General features: G+C 41.4%; 1 pseudogene across 1 annotated transcript in view; it reads right to left on the bottom strand.

Moving 5' to 3' along the window:
- Positions 1-22,882, bottom strand: part of LOC306638556 (TBC1 domain family member 20-like) — a 29,504-nt pseudogene continuing 6,622 nt past the window's right edge. The window contains exon 2 of the transcript in view: positions 1-1,351. The product of the transcript in view is annotated as a TBC1 domain family member 20-like (transcript). The remainder of the gene's footprint in view (positions 1,352-22,882) is intronic.

Here is a 22,882-nt window from a genome sequence, read left to right on the forward strand (position 1 = left end):
TTAAATTAGATGGATATTGTAAGCAGCCTCCAAAATGTCCCCCAGTGATCCCTCCTTCCTGGTATTCATACCCTTCTCCTTGAGGATGGGCTCTGGGGCTTTGGGGAACAGCTGCAGCTAAAACTTCAGGGCCCACTCCAGGGCACTTTTCACCACCACTAGTGCGGCTGCTCCCAGGGCCACCAGCAGCCCCATCACTGCCAGTTTCACAAAGCAGCTGGTCCTTGGCTTGGTCAGAACATCTTTTGTTCAAGTCTCAGGTCCCAGAAGTCCTTGAAACCACTACCACAGTGCCATATCAAGCCTCTGTTAGGCTAATGCCAGCTCAAAGACTGAAGGTGGAGGCTGCCCTTCTCTAGACCTGCTGTGGAGCAGCAGCCTCCCATGCAAATTCAGAAGAGGGAAACTGAACAAAGAGGTCATCTGCTCTACCCATCAGTGTCTCATAGGGCAGGTCCTCAGGGATCTGGGACAGAGGGTCTACTGAGGCCAGGCCACAGTCACAGTCCAGAACTTCCTGCTCATCATACAACATGAACACAGTTGCAAAGTAAATGGGCATCAATGGATGGCAAGCCAGGAAGAAATCATATAACCATGCAATGTGCCTGAAGTCAGCCAGGACATCCCCAAACCAGGCGATGAGCCTACTGAGGACAAAAATGGTCCCCACCTTGGCACTCTGCATGTAGTCATGGAGCTCTGGGCTCACCTGGTCTATGATAGGCACCGTGTAGTTTAAAATGAGCCCGGTGTTGTCCATTATAGGTTCCATGAAATCCCTGAGGTGAAGGTTAGACAATTTTTCTACCATCTGGAGATGTTGCCAGCTTCTCGCCTACCACCAGCAGAAATGTGATCACAATGTCATGGTAGCCCTGGTAGTGGTGCAGCTGAGGGCGCTCCAAGATGAGGAGGAGGATGTCAATGAGTTTTCCTGGAGCGCCTCTCTCTGTTCATCTGGCATGCCAGGAAGCCACCACCTTAAAGACCACCTGACACCCAGCAGCACTTGTTGGTAGCCCTTGCTTATCTGCCGCAGGTTCTTTCCTGATATAAAAGGTGTATTGTTCACATTGGCATTGAGGAGCTTGGGACACACTTTCTGTCTGATCTCATCAGTCAGGAGACCTTCTTCACTGATAGCCGTGCATCTGAAGGGAGCCACTTCAGTGAGATCACTGTTCAGAGCCTGATATATCTCTTCCGCTTTCTTTTTCCTTTTGCAGTTAAAGTCTGCCTTCTCAGCACCACAAGCTCTGTGGCTGGAAGTGGGTGGCCGCCTGGCACAAGCTGGAGGGCCATATCCCAGGGGTGGGCCCTGGGCCTGACCCCGGCTGGTGAGAGAGCCCTAAGGAGACAAGACTCTGGTCACCAGAAACTGCGCCCACAACACTTGTTAGCATTTATTATTGTAATTTTTATATGTTTTTTAATAATGGACATATTTTACATTTATTGAAGTGCACAGAGATTAGCTGTACAGTTTAAGGAGGTTTAGTAGGGTTTTATTAAGTTGTTGAGGCTGACCTTGAACTTTGTGATCCTCTTGCCTCCTGAATTGCCAGGATTACAGATATGTGCCACTGCACCCAATTTTTAAGGACAGAAATTTATTTCTTACAGTTTGGAAGTCTGGGAAGTCCAAGACAAAAGGACCAGCAGGTTCAGTGTCTGGCAAGGGCCTGGCCTTTGCTTCAAAGATCACACCTTGAATGCTGCGTCCTCACAGGGTGGAAGTCATGAAAGGGCAAAGGGGGCAGTGCCCTCTAGCCCGTTTACACAGGCCTAATCCATTTACAGAGACAGAGTCTTCATGAACTCTATCTCCTTACAGCCCTACCTTTTAATACTGTCACACTGGGAATTATGTTTCCATGTGAATTTTGGTGGGAACACAAACATTCAAACCATAGCAGCTATCATGCTGGAAAGAGTCACAGACCCCCTGAGGGGGCAGCTGTGATAACCAGTTCAGACCTTCACAGTCCTACACCTCTGTGACTTTCTCTAGGTCCCAAACTCAGTCTGAGAGACTAAAGCAAGGACTGGGATCTGAACTTCTACAAGGCTCAGCTTCACAACCTCGGACCCCATGGGAGAGTGTCAGAGAAGAGGGCAAAGCCATGTATGTATAATATGTCAAAATACATTCTGCTATCATGTGTAACTAAAAAGAACAGATAAAAAGGTAACAAAAAAAAAAGAGGGTGAAGAAGACAGTAGTGCAGATGCAGAGGAAATTTGTACTTTAAAAACAGAATCCTGAAAAATCCAGGAAAGTCTCATCTGGAGTCACAACTTACAGACAGTAATGAGGAAAGGGTTTCCAAAGCTCATTCCCCGTCTACCCCTGACTCATCAAGTTGAGAAAACACTGAGGTGAAGAAAGGGCTCAGGTGGGTAGACAGAATGTAGATGACACCAAGAACACAGATCTACAAGATGTGCATGGAGGGGTTACAGATGGGTAGTTACTCATCACAAGCCATACTCTAGGTTTCTCACAAGCCTCTGGATTTTTCTATAGCAATAATTTCATTCCCAATAAGCTTTTACTCTGTACCTAGATTTTTTTGATACACAAGAGATACTTGAGTGCCCACTTATCATTTATTGAATACATAATTCTTTGAATTAGTAATGCTTCAGTGCTACTAGTGAACTGCTTACCTGCTTCTTTGGTCACTAGGAAATTAAGTGAATCTTGAAAGAAAGAAAAAAAAAATGCTTGTATCAAGTAACCTTAAGTTTGATACCACTTAAAAGCCTCATCATATACCTGGGGAAATGGAGGTTCATAGAAAAGGAGTTTTCTTGATACATCAGAGAAGCATTACTACCTTGGTCCTCCAAACATAGAATACTATGATACTCTCCTTTCAAGATATTCTGTACCTTTTGTGAAACCTATTTCTCTGTTGTTTTGAGAAGTTTCTAAATCCTTCTGAATCTATTCTCTGCTCTCCCACTCATCTCTACCTCTTTCTTTCTCTCCCTCCTTCCCTGCCCCCTCCTCCATCATGTCATTGTTCCAGGTAGTTGGTTCTGTTTATTGATAAGCTGCATAAGGTAGCATGAACCATAATAAGAGTTTAGCATCATAAGCAAGTTCTTGAACCTGGGCTTTGCCACTTTTTAGCGCCTAATTTTGAGCAAATCCTCAGTTCTTCACCTGTAGAAGGGATATAAAAACAACTACCTCGGAGGGATCAAACAAAGATGTCAAATTGTTGATCCTCTGCCATCATTGTAATTAATCCTCTAAACATATTGACTGTGAGGTTTCCCAAAGTCAGTAGGATAGAGTGGCCTGAGAATGATGAGGGAGGCCAGGACTAAAGATGTGAGAATCACCTTCAGTTTGCAGAGATGATAATTGAACCTGTGACTAACCAAGGAAGTTGTTACCAACCTTGGCTGCACATTGAGACCTTTACAAAAGCAACACCTGATGCTTAAAAAAGCAGTTCAGTTCCAAATATTCTGAATTAATTAGAATAGAGTGCCAACGTTAGCATGCAGTAGAATCACCTGAAGACTTGCTAAATCATGGGTAAATTGCTAAATCTGATCCCTGTCCTAAATGTTTGTGGTTAAAAAGTTATTTGGTGGAGTCTAGTAATTTGCACCTCTAACATATCCCAGGTGATGATACCAGCACAGCTGCTGGAGAGATGATCCATAAACATGAATATTCTCCTGGCAGCATATGCATTCCTTTCCTAAGGTGGTTTCACCAAGGGAAAAACAATAATTGCACCAATTAGAGATCTCACCCTTTTTTCCTAAGCTCAAAGCTGAGGGTGAGGATGGATTGATGAGAAAAATTCAAGACATGACAAATAGGTATTGATATCAAGTGTGGCCAACTAGTGGGACATTTGAGAACATGAAGTAATAAACAGCTGCTAGTTAAACTGTCTTGTTTTGCACTGACATGATTCTAGAGGGAGAAGGTTAGGGTTTGTAAAACAGAGCTTAAAAGGGGGAGAGTCATCAGTGGTTTCTGTTCACAGGGAAAGTGAAATGACTTAGCTCTTCTTCTATATTTAAAAGAAGGAAAAGCCTTATTTTTCATGTGGAATGATATACATTTCACAACTTACAGAGTTCATTTTATTTATATTTACTATCAAATTTAAGATTTTAGCCCATTTCTGGCAGTTGCAACATTTTTTTTTCCTTGCAAACCCTGATTTTAAATATTGGAGGGTGAATTATTTACTACACTGTCATTACAGGTGGACACACTCAAGGCTCTCAATTTAAATTTCAGCACTGTTCCTCAGCTGCTATTTTTCCTGATTTGATGGATTCAGGAGGTTCAGTGGCTCCAACCAATCAGGACTTCAACTCCAACCAATCGCATTCTCCAGCCTACTTAAGTCCACTCCAGGCGCCCATCTAGTCTAGGCTGTGAGCTGCAACCAAGGGAGGGCTGGACCTGAAGGCTTTGGGTGGGGCCTGAGGAATGGCGTCCAGGTTTCTCTTTTCTGTCAGCATTTTTTTTTTTTTTTTTTTTTTTCTCTACTCTTCAGTTTCTGGCCCCTCAAAGAGCAAATTTCCTGCTGTTTCTTGGGAGAAAGGCAAGAAAATACCTAGGATTAGTCTTGTGTCCTTTCCTCTCAGTCACAGGATATGCCTGAGAATTCTGAGCTGGGCAACAGGCTTAACACTTTTTCCCTAACAAAAAAATGAAGTTTGGTGCTGAATTGAAAGAAGAGCTTCAGGCTGGCAAAATACTGGAAGCCACGATTTAGGTCAGGTGAAACTCACTCCTTCTGTCTCACTGCCTCTCCTGGGGCTGCTAGAAAACACCAGACTTGGTACTTAAAGATGTCCTTATTAAAAGACTGGAATGGAGCATTAGTCCTCCTTTAGGAAAGCTGATTCTTGCTCCTTATGATGGAAAGCTCCAAATGAACCTTGTGTAGTTGACTTAACTTTTTTAAAAACTAGCCTTGATGTCCTTTGCAAGGGAGGATTTGTGGGCTGCTTTCTCTTCTGTTCTGACTGGATTTCCTAACTCTGAACTAGTTGAGGCAGGCCCCACGGATAAGGAATGAATGTTACTGGGGAATGGAATGCACTATCCCTAATACCCTTATATTCCTCATGTCTGCTGTCGATCCCTTCTCTGCATTTCAAACAGCCATTTTCATCTTTTCTTCAGAATCCGCCTATATGATCCCTCTGGCACCTAACCTTTTCAGTACTTGACTTGCTTTTCTGATTGACTCAGGTGCTTGTACTTGGGGATCTTTAATGTCTCTGAAATTCTGTACAACTAACCATTGTAATCTAGCTTTGAAACCCCAAGTAACAGCTTCCTTGTGGAACCCTAGACCCATAAGTTCCCTACGTTTATGTACAACCTACAGACCTATTGCTTTCAAGAATATACTTCCTTACCTATTTTATAAAAGGGTTTTCTGTTCATCAGCCTATGGCTGTGAGGTCTCTAATATCTAAGCAACAAGATCCCTGGAGTATATATGGACTGGAGGATGGAATTGAACCAACAGGTTGGATTGTGACAATGATTCTAGAAATTCTCATCCTATATGCTGCTTCTACCAAGAAATGGAAGAACCCTAATGCAGGCAAAAAGCTATAAAATGCGTTAAGACACTTCAGTGAATTTTAAGTACATTTCCCATGAAACTCTATTCGCCTATCCCTTCTAAGGGTGTCAGTTTTCTCCTTATTTACCTCTTCCCAATTGAGGGCTGAGTTATGTCGTTAATTCAGAAGATCACAGATGCTTCTCATCACTAATGAAACTGTTGGTGAACCTGTGCCTGACTTGGTGAGCTTATCTTGATCTAGTGTGGATTTGTTTTTAGATTGATGGCTTATGGTGGGGAACATTATCCTAAGGCGTCCTTGCTGACTTCTGCAGGCTTTAACTTAGACGAGAACATTGTACGCCAGAGCAACCACTCACTGGTAGTGCCGGGTCATGTGGAGACAAGCCCTAGCTGCCATGCCTTTTGTGAGAAGGTAGTCAAAACCTGGATCAGAGGCTGGGGCAAGACTTATAGCGGGGAAGATGAAAGCAGGGAAAACGGACCTAGGTACGGAGGAAGGGGCTTTTTACCCTGGAGTAGCCATAAGGATGCCCCTTATGGATCCAGTTCTGGAAATATCTGCTGCCTCACACAACACTTAAAGCAGCTGATGTCTACAGATGTGACACTAAATTCCAGTGGAAGTCCTCTAGCTTCCTCTTTAAGATTTGGTCTTACTGGGGACTACTTATCCCAGAGGAATTGAAGGCAGTAATTCACCAGATTTGTATTCCCAAGTGACTTTCCAGCTAAATATTCAGACCATGGGAAGCTCCTTTTCAAACTTCTTATACAATGGCTCACTTCTCAGATGGGGTAAGCTCAGGATGTTTAGAAGCAGACCTCTACTTGTGCTGTTTGGGTTTGTGGAAGCTGTCCAGGTTGGAGCTAACGCCTAGGGAAAGGCCATGGCAAGGTAACTGTTCATCTAGATCTCACTGCTACATTTTATCATGGAAGATCCTAAGTCTCCAGGGGTTGCATGTCTTGGGAATTTCCCCTCTCGAATAGGGCTGTGTAGGAAGCAGTCCCTTCTAGGATTAGGGAGGTCTGGACTTGCCGCACACATGTGCTATGTTGAAGGCCTTTCCGTGGTGAGATACCTGCCTTCCCTAAAATCATGACTAATGACTACAGTGTAAGCTTTGAATCCATCTCTAACCTGCCTTCAAACATGCTTGGTTTCAGACTATATCGAACTAAAATAGGAAAAAACACATCCGGAATATTACCTCTTCTATCTGTTCTAAGCAGACTTAATGCTGGCTGACTTACCCCAAGATCTATATGGAGATGGTGAAATAAATAGGTCTGTTGGGTGGGACGGGGACAGACAGTGGATGGTTGGTAAAAGGCTGTACGCTAGCCTTCCGAATGCTGTGTGGTTTAGACTAGTTGCTTAGTCAGAATCTTGTAACGTTTTCTACAATGACCACTGTGTTTAAATCACTGACTTGACAACTTTAAACATACTGCTGTCAAAGTACCTCTTGTAAAGTCGCATTACCCCAACATTGGTTGCTTAATGTTTCAGAATGCTTCTTCATCCTGGCCCACAAAGGGAGTTTGGGGATTGAATTGGGTTCCTTTAAATCCTTGACTTGGGATCCTGAAATCAGAATGTGATTGTTGGTCTCCAGTTCCAAAACCAAAAATTCCTGGAGTACGTATGCTCTACTCATGCTTGCCTCTGTTTGATCAGCGCTTCATGATTTCCGTGTTCTCATGAGGGGACACACCTGCTCCCCTGCAGAGCAGTATGGAAAGAAACCCTTTGATCCTTCATGTTTCACTGACCTTTTGAAGGGATGCATATTGATCCATCTAAAGGGGATGGGGGGAACCAATACTTTTCCTACAAAGTATTATAAAGGATCTTTTAATCCTAGGACTAAAGGATTATAACCTGCAGAGGGAAAACAGGTGATTTTCCATGAAGCTGGGTAGTATCTGCTCAGTCCAGTACCATTGATTGAAAATAGGCAGATGATTGCTTTAGACCTTTTTATCCTATACTCCAAGTCCAAGGGAGCCAAGGCAATATTTCAATTCCTATGGTGTAATACAGTAACTTTAAAAACGAATGCTGGTATCAGACCATCTGATCTTGATTCAAGTAGTTAGTGTCCTTTGAAACCTCTCAACCTCCTGCTCCTCAGGGTTTCAGCGTCTGTAAAATGAAATGCTGAAAATACAATTCTAAGAGTAAACACAAGATCTGTTAGTAAAAATTATTGCATCTGTCGATTCTTAAGCTTCTGAAGTTTCTAGACTTGTTTTCCATGTGGGGCTTTAAAAGGCCTGAGGAAAAGGCCTATTCTAAGGCCCAGAAAGTGGTCCCAAGAGAACTTCTAGGCCGTCCTTTTATCCTGAAAGTTTGGAGTGACTGGTTCCCTTGGTGTTATACCTTAGCTACAGCCCTTCAGGATTTCATAATCACAATGGTATACTTGGTGACCACATTCTACATCCAACTTCTGGGGACAATCCCAGGATATTAGCCCAAATCACAGATCAGCCATTCTCCAACTAATTATGTGGTTACATATGTATCATTAGGATTTGTCCCAATCTCTAATCTTGCTGTCTTCCAGAAGATACCTTCCTGCCTGCCAGTAGCTGGGCCATCTAGACAATGTCACTCCTCCAGTGTTTACCATTCAGCTCCAACTTCATCCCTGTTCACCTTTGTCTAAAGATGCTATGGGAATACTAATCCTTCCTATTAAATCTGAGGCCATGGACTGCATGGGCCAAACAAACCAAATCAATAGCTTAACCATAGCTCAACCACTGATTGAGCTATTATGGCAGTCTGTAGCCAGGTAACTGATTCAGCTGTAAACTAGTAGCCTATAACCAGTGTACTATAGCTTAGTTTTCTATGCCTTATATCAGTGCTGATCAGGTTAGCTGGAGATCTCAGAACCTGGTCTGGTTCTGAAAGCTGCCTGATTAGCAAAACTTTGCTCAAATAAGCTCTACTAAATTGAATGGGCCTAAAGTATCTCAACACTATCATGTAGATACCTATTTTTGAGATGCTAAGGTTTTGGTTGAATGACTTGAGTATTGTCCAATTGTAAAGTCCCTGTCAGATAAAGCACCTCAGCAGGAATAACTCAAGACTCCATTAGATACTTGAACTCAATGGGTGAATTAAATGTAGATTTACAGGCTCTGAAGGAGAGGCATGAAAACCAGAGGAAACCCACGGCTTGGAAATATGCCCAGAGCATACTGTCTCAGGTATGTCTCAGTTCATGCTGTAAATATCAAACCAGATAGCTTTATAAATGACAGGTTATTTCGGTTCTGGAAGCCAGGAAACCTAAGACCCAGGCAGATTTGGTGTCTGAGGGCCCAATTTCTGGTTTAGATGGTACCTCTTTGCTCATAGGTGGCCTCAGAGGCGGATTCTGAGACGCCTTTTGTAAGGCTATTAATACCATTCATGAGGGCTTTGCCAATCGCCTCCCAAAGGTGCTGCCTCCTAAAACATTGCTCAAATTACTGAACTTAAATGTTGACAGATATGGTCAGACATCTGTCAGAATAGCATGTAAAAAGCATAAACCTCATGCCCATTGCCTTTCTCTAAGAAATTGAGGATTAAACTTGTCTTCCCCTTCCCTCAAATACGCAGTCCTTATGAAGAAAGCAGGAAAGGAAATCGAGTTGCTGAGCTCAAATTGGTAGTGAATTCTGGTTATAGGACCTTAATTATATGGATTAAAAACTAAATCTAGGGAAAGGGACTTGGAAAACGGGAACTGAATGTGCAAAGGAGTTAGCACTACATAAACAATGGGATGTCTATATAAAACCTACTAGAAGGGAATGCCTCGTGATTATGGAGGCTGAGAAGCCCTCAGAACTGCAGTTGGCAAGCTGAAGAGCCAGGACAGCTGATGTTGCAGTTGTGAGCACAAAGGCCTCTTCCATATTCCCATTATGGATACCAATTTTTTTCATTATTGCCAAACCCCTGAGGCCTCGAAGGATCCCCTTCAATCTTTCTATTCCTTTCTCTACCACGTTCTAGATTTTGCATCCATCAGTTCTCCCATGAAGCCAGAATTAAAGACTAGTGTAGATGGATCGGATCAGATTGAAAAATGGAGGTCAATTTGGATCCAGGAAGATGGAGACCCCCCCCCCCCACCCCGTGGAATGTAAATGTCTCCAGAGCCATCTGATTTCTCAGATTACCTGCCTATACTACCCCTCCCCAAACGGTTGTAGACAGGGAGTTAATTAATGCCTCCTGAGCTGCTTCCTGCCTGGATCACTCCATTTGTCCCTTCCCCCTGCCTGTCTGTTCCTCACCCTTTTGGTCTTCCTACCAGTAACTCCTGGGCCTAGTCATGCAGGCAGGAAGAGAAATGGGGACAGCAGGAGAAGTAGCCTATAAAATGTTCTAGTAGCTCTTCTGTTGGGATACCAGAATACCAGCCACAGCCCCCTTCCCTCTCCCAGAAGTTTGTTACTACCTTTGAATACCTGCTTTATATGCTTGCATTAGTGTGCTTCTCAAATGTTCAAACCTCATTTTGAGGAAGCAGAACTTGTCACTCTGATAACTGGTGGTATCCAGTTATTTACAACCTTTTTTTTCCCTCCCTGCAAAAGGATTTCAGGGATGGAATATAATACTCAGACCATCATAATTCATTTAAAGGGTCCTAGTTCTTGTAAGAGCGTTAGGGGGTCTGGTTAGTAAACAGGTAGCATTAACTTCCTGCCACACAGGTGAGCCTCTGCCAGTAAGGAAAATAAGCCTGGCCTCTAGATTGTTTTAGGGACATGTTAGCCAAGTTTGAGACAGTGTTGTAACAGTGAGTTTTAAGTGGGTTCCTGATCAGGGAACCAAAATGTAAGCACAAGGTCTTCCCCCCCACCTTTCATCCCTCCCTCTGCCTCAGTTCTCTTCTATTCCACTGATCTCTATTTTCATGGAATTCCCAACCCACTGACTTCCCCAACCTCATGAGAGAACATTTGACCCTTGACTTTCTGGGTTTGGTTTATTTTACATACTATGATATTCTCCAGTTTATCCATGAGAAAATGCCATAATGTCAGTCATCATGCTGTATCTTGAAGTACTGTCCTGAAGCTTCAGAACAATGCTTTCAGCAGCTTTAGCATATAACCCCTAGATGGAGCTCTATACAACTCTCCAGTTCAGGTAGAATGGAGGACACTAAGACAACAGCACTCTTAGACAAATCTGGATGTCAGACACTAAGGTCAAGAGGCATTAAATATTGTGGTCTATTTCTCATAGTTGTTTCACAAATACCATTTCACAACAGTTCAAAGTGACTTTCTCTGAACTTCAGTTAAATTAAGGGGATAGGTTTTAGCAGGCACCTTGGACCTCATGCATCTAGATGTCTTGATTGAGTTAGGTGTCCTAAGAGGCTCAACAAATCTACCAGAATAAGTAGAACAAGCAAGTTATGCTGAGTCAGACTTGTTTCACACCATTATCTTCATTTTAATGTCTGACTTCCTGAAGCATTAGTTCCATTTAAGTACTGTTCTAGTAACTCTTCAAGGTCCTTGCTATCCTGAACATGTTTCTGGTGGAATCCATTTACTTCCTGAACAGAATCTCATCTGGAGAGCAATGCAATCCCAGTTCCTATGTGACTTAAACTTCTACCATGTTATCTTTCTGGCTAATAGATTTGTGTTCAGTTATATATTACGTTGTCTTATTCATATGTATAGGGAATCAGTCCCCTATGGCTTCAGAGTCTTCAATGATTTCAGTGCCCAAGACTTGTATTACAACAGCAATACCATGGACTTCAATATAGACTTAAATCTATTAGTAACTGGTGGTCGCGTTACCCATCTGGCCACATTGTCCTTCTGACTCTTGAAGGTGGGAAACGAGAGGGCTATTTTAAACTGCCAAACATTGCCAGGATATTCATAGCCTCTACTTAGTTTAGTGCTTCTTTCCTGGGAGATAAGTGTTAACATGTACCATGAAGACATATTTGGTCTGCCTTCGTACGGCCATCTGTGTCTACTTCACACCAGCTTATCACAGGTCTTCAAGTTTTCCACTTCCAGGCCACTGACTAGTCAAGCCATTTTCCATTGCCCATTGGTATATGTACCTCAAAAATGAGTTTCATCACATAACTGACAACCACGTGCTCTCTGAACCTATACCAAATTGCCAAGGTTGTCCTTGAATGGGTTTCTGTAGTTAACATTTTGTGCTTGCACCCAGGTAGATCCATCTGCAAACTAAACCTGGGCATTAGTATATATTCCCATGCTGAGTATGAGCCTCAACAATGACACCAATTTATTACATTGGTTTTTAAGCACTTGAAATGTATCTAGTGGGCACTAATCAGACATCTCCTGATAGTGTTCTGTATAGCACTGTTCATATACTCGTACTACTTTGTGACAGTTTTCCCTGGGGCCAAACTCTTTCATCTATAGGGAAACATTTTGAGACTTATGCTGTAGAGAAGACAAATTGCTTAAATTGGATGCATACTACACGGGACTGCTGCATGATCTGGTAAAGACATTGGAGCAAAGCAGCTTAATTGGGGCTGCTAACTAGCTAAACTTGAGGTACTTTCATTCCCCAAGATCCATCTAAGTTTTCCAGGTACCACATGAGAGAATTAAATGGGGATAGGATGGGAACCACACCGCTGCACCCTCAAGATCATCGTCACCAACTTCATCCCTTTTGAAATTTTTAACCAATTTGTGCAGGAAAAAGGGAGGTTTAGTCTTCCTCTTGGCCTTCACTTCCCCCACTCATAGGCAAGATTCTGAATAGTTACATACATTCACTGATTACACACTTCAGGGAAGTGGAATGATCAGGTGCACCAAAAGATCCATCATGAACTGGCTATCCACTATATTCCACTATGAGCTCAATCAAGTTCATTAACTACCTGGTCTCTGCCCCCACTGATGGGAGCCATGATGAATCCTTGTTTCTGGATATCAATGTTATGAGGCTCAGGACAAATATTCAAATGGTTATCTTCTGGCATGCAATTACCTGAATAAATGGCCACAGGTTTCCTTGAAGACTGGATGAATCACTAACATGCACCCTTTTCAAGGCTTTGAGTACTTTCTCAAAATACATCAGGTCCATGAGTCCTAACAGTAAACATGGGGCATAGGATGACTACTTAATGGAAAAACCACTTAGCAATTTCATCATTAACCTTCATACACTGTCCACACTTTACAAATGGCTGCTATCATACTAATACAATCATTTGCAATATAGTATCCCAATTCAAGTGGTGAAAGTCAAAGTTTAAATGGAACAGCTACTGGGAGTTATCTCTACCACCAGGGATGAGGTCATTATCAAATGGTCAGCAGGTGTTAGAACTTCATCTTACTGTGAAAGCTTAAAGGTAGCAGACATGAACTGTTGTGCAGGATAAGTACCTGTGCATTGTGATCATTGAGGAATATCCTATAGAAAGGAGAAAGCAAAATTAGGTGAAATCCAGCAGTGATAGCCTTGGCCAAATGTACCAGGAGCTGTTTGTAGAATGGTTTTTCTCGTTGATTCACGTTAACCATGGTTTTCTACTTGCATGTTGATCTAGAATGTGACCTTTCAATTTCAATCACTGAAGCTAGTAACTAAAAGCATCTGGGGTAAGTTACGACAACAAGCCTACAAAGTCGGACACAACAGTATCTACATCTTGGTAAAGGGACGAGTGAATCTGTTTAAATCGCCATCAAGTTTTCTGGAGTCCAGCCAATTCCAACTTTAAATGTCACTTCATAAAACTAAGTGAATGGAAGAACTTGTAATCTTAAACCAAAGTTTCATGGTAAATAATCCATAACTTTAAACAACTTTGACAAGTGAAAAAATCACAATTAGGTGCATGTAGAAAGAAGTGACTTAACTACAGGTACAACATTTCAGATCATTCTCCACCAGAACTCTGGACAATTAGGCTATGTTGGGACCCACATGTTTCTTACTAAACTGAAAGTACAAGCATAGACTTGGAAGTTACTGTGCATCTCATCCTATTGGGCATCCACACTGACCTTGTGCACTCACTTATCCTTAAACATTTTTCTAGTGTCCTGCCTTCTAACACATCCTAAAATCTTTTCTAAGATGTACATCAAGAACCTACCTGGGATGAGTTGAGATTCCATTCTATTTTGATGGACCATCTTGGACCCCTGTTCAGTGACAACTTAAATCTTTCAGAATTGATCCTAACTCAAGCAATCCATACTGGATTGGAAAGGATTCTGAAAGATCCATAAGATACTTACTTCCTGTAAGTCAAAAGTTCAAGCTAGTAGATTGGCCCCTGGTCTTTCTGGTATGGGGCCATTTAAAGTCACTTAAGACCCAAATATGAACCTTAGCAAATTCAGTTCCTAAAAGTCAAGTACAGCTAGTACAAGCCTGTAATTCCAGTTATTCAGGAGACTGAGACAGGAGTGCTAACTTGAGGTCATCCTGGGCAACTCAATGAGACTGTCTCAAAGAGGTGAGGGGACTGGGGATGGAGCTCAATGATAGTGCCCCTGGGTTTAATCCCCAGGACCAGAGAATCTCCTTGGTCTGATGGTTAGCCCCTTAATTCCTTCTCCATGAAATAGTATCTCCTTACCTACACTTCCTCTCAATCTTAGCTTTACTTTTACACAAAAAAGGTTATATTGTAGATTCTCAGCAGTATTAGTAGGACCAAGGGTTAGATGAGAGAAATGGAGTTAAGATGAGCTTTCTCAGAAGCCAAAAACCTCTCCTCATCATCTCGCAATGCTCTTCATAGCAAGTCTGACAGACTTCATCTTGTGTCCATTGATAGCATTATCCATACCAGAAGTTTCTGAAATATAAATTCAGTACCTCTTAGTCTTCCCTGGGCACATCATTAGCATTCTTTTAACATTTTTCTATCCATGATTAACTTATCCAAAGGCTCAACAGATACTTTCTTGTGACTTGCCTATTATCCAGGTACTGAGTCAGTTCAGTCAGATTTCTTTTTAATGGGAAATGTTGGCAAATAAACTTCTGCTTCATGAGCTAGAATGACAATATTTAAACCCTCAGGTCAGGTGCTTGTATCTTAATATCTTAGAGAATCATCCATCTCATACTTTCTGGGTCTGAAAGAATCTTAGCCAGGTATTAGAAATATGAGATGTTTCTTCCCTCCTGAAATGGAGTCAAGGTTAAATGTCACAAGGATGTCAACTATAGTCTGAAATAGGCTAATGTGGAGTTGATGGAAAAGCTGTTTTAACTTTTTCCACTGCTGTGACTAAAGAATCTGACCAGAATGAGAAGTAAAGGAGGAAAGGTTTGAGGGCTCAGTTTCAGGTCTTAGTCCCCAGAAGGCCGGCCCCATTCCTCAGGGTTCGAGGTGAGGCTGAAAATTGTGGAGGGAAGCAGTTCACATCCCCTTAATCGGGAATCGGTCTGCTCACCAGATACAAATACATACTCTAAAGCCATGCCACAATTCCCACCTCCTCCAGCCACACTCTACCACTTGGGTTACCACTGTCAATCCCTTTCTCTGAACCTTCTTGTATTGTCTCACATGAGCTTTTGGGGGACTCTTACATTGAACCATAAGTCTGTTATCCGACTGCAGAATCCAGGTGTATTTGAAGCTATTAAATATTCAATACTGATTGTATTCAGTGGCAGTAGCATGTTTAGGGAAGAATACTTCAGGAAGTAGAGATGTGCTCAGAATGAGGAACTATGGAAGTGTCCTGTCAAATAACTCCAGCATTGTTATCCATCCTTCACACATCAACCCATCTGCCTATAGCCACCCTTGAGATAGGCTCCAGAAGAAGTCCTTAAGGTAGATGCGTGTTTCATAAAAGAAAATCATCCCCTGAGGAAACAAACTTTTGAGCTCATAAGAATGTTCTCCTATCATAGGCATTTTGGACCTCTGGGTATTGTGCATTGACATGTTTATCATGGAACAATTCCATTACTCTGAATAGCTTCACATCTGTAGGTTATCATGAAATAGGCTTTGGGAAATGACCTTTCTCCATGGAGAGACGAAATCTTAAGAGGAACATGCATTCTGCTTAAGTATGTGATAACATCCTCCCAAACATCACCCTACCAGTGTTTGACTCTTAAATTGAGTTTGCTGTTTAAGATTTCTACCACATTTGATAACTTCACCTTCTGCATGTATACCTATGAAGAAAAACCATGTAATGTCATCCTAGTCTTTGATTAAAATTCCTGACTCCTCCTCTTTCCTCATATTCTCAGACTTACTATGCTTATTTTATCTCAACCATGGTTATCAGGAAAGATCGTCCATCAGTAAAACTAGATGTGAAAATGTTAATGACACCCCTGGCTGAAAACAGTTTAGGCTTCAAAAGACCAGTTTGTCACTTGAACATGGTAATCCTAGGTGCAAGGAAGTTTCAATGAAGCAATTCTGAAACATTTTCAGATTCAAGTACATTATAGCAGCATCTTGTACAGGAATCTAGACTTCTGAGGTTTTCATTCCATGAGTGTTCTGGAGTTTTTAACAAGATGAGGTACATTACTAACTAGATTCTGAATTTTCTAGGCTTAAATCTATAGCAGGTAATTGACTAAAGGTTTGAGTAACTTATAAAGAGTTGGACCATGAACACTAACAGACAAATAAGATGGCTTTGAAAATACTGACTTAAATTACAAAGTAACTTCTAAAAGGTCTTCATCTTAACCCCCGTCTCCATGTTAAGCATTTCCCCCAATGTGGCTTCCTTCTCACTGGTCCTACTTCCAGTATTAAGCACTTGATAGAAAACGACAGCAATCGGAGCCAATTCTTGTCTCTATTTGGCATTTTATTAGGTAAGCATAGAAGTGTAAAGAGCCAAATCTTAAGGCCAATTAGAGGAAGTCAAAGATGATGTTTCGGTGCATTTCTAGTATCTGAGTTAAATTTTCTTAATGGAAAGAAAAGCATTTTATAGTAACTAATAAGTACCTAAGACAATAAGATTATAAACTTTATAATTAGATATAAACTTGAACATATAACAGACTAAAAACATTGGAGAATCTAAATCATCAACTTTGAGGCATTCAGAGGTGCCAATCACATCACAAAACCTGAAAATCGAGTATCAAGATCCTAAATCTCTTAATCTTTGCTGCCCTGATATTTTTAAGTAGCAATGTTACTTTTGTATATCTTTGATCACTACAGCAGAAGCTTTTCATGTTTCCTCTTGTAATAAGTACAACTGAGTCCTTAACAAATGTTCTATTTGGGCATGTGCCTTATTTTAATTTGCTAGAATTGTTAGATGTAGTATTCCCCCAATAGCTCATGTGAGACGGTGCAAGAAGGTTTAGAGGTGAAATGACTGCTTTGAGAGCCTTAATCCAATCATTTGCAACTAATGAGCAACTATAGGTGGGTCATTGGGGCATGGACTTTGCGATACATAGTGAGCTGAGCTTAGTCTGTTTTTATGATGTCTTAAGCCACTTCCCTCCAACATACTCCTCCATGATGTTCAGTCTCACATTGAGCCCCAAGAAGTGGAGCCACCTATGGACTGAGACCTCTGAAATTGTGAGCCTCAAACTTTTCCTCATTGTTCTTGTCAAGTCTTGTGTTCATGGGGTGAAAAAGCTGACTAAAACGTGTTGCAATGTTTCTGAATAACTTTAACATTCATAGTAACTTTTCAAAATGTAAAAATTCAACTCCTATAACATAAACCAATAAATCCTACAACTTTGTTTTCTATTTGAGGAGTGTGACCACTTCTCCAATGAAAATTGACTTAAGCATATTTATAAGGATTTTTGTTAAAGTATTGAATAACATATTGAAACACTTAGACAAGTCTTTTGTACTCAACTATTTGACTTCATCTAAAGTTTCCTTTCTGTGACTGGAAATTTTTCTTTAAGCTATATTTGCATTGCATTTAAAGAATACTTGAGTAAAATTTCTACTAGGATAACATAAAATTATGAATGCTAACATAATGAACATGATTGTGAAGCAGTAATTCTATGCTTATAAATTTAAACATAAACGTAATTAAGAATAAAAATCACATGATCTCAACAGATGCAGAAAAAGCCTAATAAAATCTGACATTTTCTCAAACAGAAACCAGGGGGAGAAGGAATTTGCCTTAATGCAAAACATGGAACAAACCCAAAGCCAAAAGCAAAGCCTTTTTTTCTAACCTAGGAAAGACACCACTATTCAACATAGTACTTGACGATGTGGACAGAACAATTGGGCAAGAGAGGCAAATAAGTGATATGAAAGTCAAATTGTCACTGTTTATAGACATGATCCTGTACTTAAACACCAGAAGACTTCTACAGCTGATAAATGAATTCAGCAAAGTATTGGAATATAAAATCTAAACAACTCTGCTATGTACCAATAACATTCACCAAAAATGAAATTGGGAAGAGAACTACATTCAAAATAGCTTGGGGGGGGGGGTTTCCAAGATGGCGGACTAAAGGGTGGCTGCATTTCATGTTGATCCAGGACTCAGAATTCAAAAGAGGAGATATTGAGAGATTGGGACCAACTCAAAGCAACCAGGTGAGTCCCTCCCGTTGGGGAGGCATCCTGGATGGGGCAGTCGTCCCGGAACGCAGGGAACTTTGAAGTAGAGCTGCCCGGTGACACACCCCTCCCCCCACTGGAGCAGTGAACTCGGACAACTGGGAGCATCATAGAGGAGGCCGCTCAGCACAGCGCTTGGACTCGGAGCAACCACTGGGGCTCCAGGCAGCAGCCCAGAGGAGCTGCGAGGAGAGCTGTTTGGACTCAAAGCGACCACTCCTGAACACTGGGGCCTGCCCGGAGGAGGAGTGCGGTGGGTCGCTTGGACTTGGAGTGGACTGCACCAGGGCTACAGGCAGTTGCCAGAGGAGCAGCTGCGCGGAGAGCTGTTTGGACTCAGAGCGACCGCTTCTGAACAGAGGTGGGGCTGCCCGGAGGGGTGCAGCAGGTCTCTTGGACTCGGTGACTGCATCAGAGCTCCAGGCGGCTGCTCAGAGGAGGAGGCAGCAAGTGGTGAGTTGTTTGGACTCAAAGTGATCACTCCTGAACACGGGGGGCTGCCTGGAGGAGGAGGAGGAACGGGGCGGGTCACTTGGACTCGAAGTGACTGCCCAGGGCTACGGGCGGTCGGCAGGAGGAGGAGGCACGCAGTGAGTTGCTTGGACTCCTAGTGACCGCACTGGAACACCGGGCGGCTGTCTGGAGGAAGAGGCATGTGGCGGGTCACTGGGTCTCGGAGCAATTGTACAGGGCTCCAGGTGGCTGCTCAGAGGAGGGGCCGCATAGCCAGGCGATTAGGTTGCAGAGCAGGGTCCCAGGACCTAGGAGGCTTCTTGGTGGAAGAGCCACACAGACACGCTTGGGGCAGAGTGAAGGTTCCAGGACTGCAGGCAGATTCTCTGAGAGGCAGACTAAGGAGAATCCTCTGCGAAGGGTGAGGCTCCCAGGCCAAGGAGGTAGGTCCAGGCCCCTGGGAACATTGCAGAGGAAGGCAGCCCACCCCAGGCAGTAGTTGTAGAATTGAGGGGAACCTCTAGGAGGAGAACTGACCAGTGAAACTTCCCACCGGGTGAGTCTTCCCTGCCAGGTGAGGTTTCCCACAAGGACTGAAAAACCAGAGACACAGGCCCAAACAGGCCTTGCCTCAGCCCGCAGCCTAGTTCCCCTTTACATGACCATAGGTCAAAAAGTGGAGGCACCTCTGCCCACTAGCAGGGAATATACCCCACCTGAAGGCCACCACCCCTAGAGAGTCAGCTTCCTTGTGGAGCACCGCATTATCAACTTCCTCCAAGACTTCAGCCCACTGAAGGCTAAGAGGGGATATACTAGAAATCTTCAGGGACATAAGTCAATAGAGGAAATCTGCAATATCTCAGTGGTCCACTGATACCCAAACAATATGAGAAAACAAGGGAAGAAAATGCCCCAAAAAAATCTAGATATTACATCAATAAAACTCAATGACAGCATGGCAGAAGAAATGACAGAGTTCAGAATGCACATAATTAAAATGATCAGGGAAGCAAAACGATGAGATGAAAGAGCAAATGCAGGCATTGAATGATTACACCAATCGACAGTAAAAGAGCAAATACAGGAATCAAAAGATCATTTCAATAGTTAGAGATATTGGAAAAAAACAGAAAATCCTTAATGCAGGAACAATAAACCAAATTAAGAACTCCATAGAAAGCATAACCATTAGGATAGAACACCTGGAAGACAGAACCTCAGACATTGAAGACAAAATTTAACCTTGAAAACAAAGTTGAACAAACAGAAGATGGTAAGAAATCATGAACAGAATCTACAAGAACTAAGGGACATCATGAAAAGGCCAAATTTAAGAATTATTGGGATTGAGGAAGGCTTAGAGAAACCAAAGGACAATGAACAATCTATTCAATGAAATATCAGAAAATTTCCCAAATCTGAAGAATGAAATGGAAAATCAAGTTCAAGAGGCTTATAGGACATCCAAATACACAAAATTACAACAGACCCACCACCAAGGCACATTATAATGAAAATACCTAACATACAAAATAAAGACAGAATTTTAAAGACTGAGAGAAAAGAACCAAATGACATTCAGGGGAAACCAATATGGATATCAGCACATTTTTCAATCCAGACCCTAAACGCTAAAGGGCCTGGAACAACATTTTTCAAGCCCTGAAAGAAAATGGATGCCAACCAAGAATCTTTATACCCAGCAAAACATACCTGCAAATTTGATGAAATAAAATCCTTCCATGATAAACAAAAGCTAAAAGAATTTACAAAAGCCGGCATACAGAACATTCTCAGCAAAATATTCCATGAGGAAGAGATAAAGAAGCAAATCAGCAAAGGGAGGAATTATCCTAAAGGAATTGTCAAATAAAGGAGGAACCAAGTCGTGTCAATAATTTAAAAAATGAACCAAATTACCAGGAATACGAATCATATCTCAATAACCCTGAATGTTAATGGCCTGAATTTATCAATCAAAAGACAGACTGGCAGATTGGATTAAAAAGAAAAATCCAACAATATGTTGCCTGCAAGAGACTCATCTCATAGAGATAACCATAGACTAAATGTGAAAGGATAGGAAAAAAACACCATGCACACGGACGTAGCAAAAAAGCTGGAGTATCCATCCTCAGATAATGTGGACTTCAAGCCAAAACTAGTCAGAATGGATAAAGGACATTTCATACTGCTTAAGGGAAGCATAAATCAGCAAGACATAACAATCATAAACATCTATGCCCCAAACAGCGGCTCATCCATGTATGTCAAACAAATCCTTCTCAATTTTAGAAAGCAATAGACCATAGCACAATAATACTAGGTGATTTTTAACATGCCTCTCACCACTGGACAGATCGTCCAACAAAAATTGAATGAAGAAACCATAAATCTCAACACAATTTTAGACTTAACGGACATTTATAGAATGTACCATCCAAGAGCAAATACACTTTCTTAGCAGCACATGGATCTTTCTCTAAAATACACCATATATTATGCCACAAAGCTATGTTAGCAAATACAAGAAGAGACACTACCATGTATTCCATCAGATCGTAATGGATTGAAGTTAGAAATAGTAAACTACTCCAACACCTGGAGATAAACAATATGCTATTATATGATGAATGGATACACAGAAGATATTAGGAAGGAAATTAATTCTAGAGGTAAATGGAGACAAAAACATCAAAATCTTGGGACACTATGAAAGCAGTGCTTAGAGGGAAATTTATTTCATGGAGCGCATTTAATAAAAGAAGTAAAACTCAACAAATAAACGACCTAACACTACAGCTCAAAGCCCTAGAAAAAGAACAGACCAGCACCAAAAGTAGAAGACAGGAAATAGTTAAACTCAGAGCTGAAATCAATGAAATTGAAACAAAAGAAACAATACAAAAAATTGACAAATAGTTTGGTTCATCAAAAAATAAACAAAATTGATAAACCTTTAGCCACACTAACAAAGAGAAGATGAGAGAAAACCCAAATCACTAAAATTCGGAATGAACAAGGAAATATCACAACAGACACGAGTGAAATACAAAACATAATTAGAAGCTATTTTGAAAATCTATACCCCAACAAAATAGAAAATTTTAAAGACATCAACAGGTTTCTAGAGACATATGAATTGCCTAAACTGAACAAGGAGGACATACACAATTTAAATAGACCAATTTCAAGTACTGAATAGAAGTCATCAAAAGCCTACCAACAAAAGTCCGGGACCAGATGGGTTCTCAGCCGAGTTCTACAAAACCTTTAAAGAAGAGCTCATTCCAATACTTCTCGAAGTATTCCATAAAATAGAAGAGGAGGGAACACTCCCAAACTCATTCTATGAAGCCAATGTCACCCTGATACCTAAACCAGACAGACACATCGAGGAAAGAAAATTTCAGACCAATATCCTTAATGAACATTGATGCAAAAATTCTCAACAAAATTTTAGCAAATCGCATACAAAAACATATTAAAAAGATAGTGCACCATGATCAAGTGGGTTTCATCCCAGGGATGCAAGGTTGGTTCATCAGGAAATCAGTAAATGTAATTCATCATATCAATAGACTTAAGTCAAGAATCACATGATTATTTCAATAGATGCAGAAAAAGCATTTGATAAAATACAGCACCCCTTCATGCTCAAAACACTAGAAAAAATAGGGATAGTGGGAACATTCCTTAACATTGTAAAGGCCATCTATGCTAAGCCCATAGCCAATATCCTTCTAAATGGTGAAAAACTGAAAGCATTCCCCCCTAAAAAACTGGAACAAGGCAGGGATGCCCTCTTTCACCACTTCTATTCAATATTGTCCTTGAAACTCTAACCAGAGCAATTAGACAGACCAAGGAAATTAAAGGAATACGAATAGGAAAGAACTCAACCTATCCCTATTTGCTGATATGATTATATACTTGGAGGAACCAGGAAATTCCACCAGAAAACTTTTAGAACTGATAAGTGAATTCAGTAAAGTAGCAGGATATAAGATCAATGCACATAAATCTAATGCATTTTTATACATAAGTGATGAATCTTTGGAAAGAATAATTAGGAAAACCACGCCATTCACGATAGCCCTCAAAAAAAATAAAATACTTGGGAATCAATCTCACAAGAGGTGAAAGACCTCTACAATGAGAACTACAGAACACTAAAGAAATTAAAGAAAACCTTAGAAG

Source organism: Sciurus vulgaris (genome assembly GCF_902686455.1).
Source record: "Sciurus vulgaris genome assembly, chromosome: 11".
NCBI lineage: Eukaryota > Metazoa > Chordata > Mammalia > Rodentia > Sciuridae > Sciurus > Sciurus vulgaris.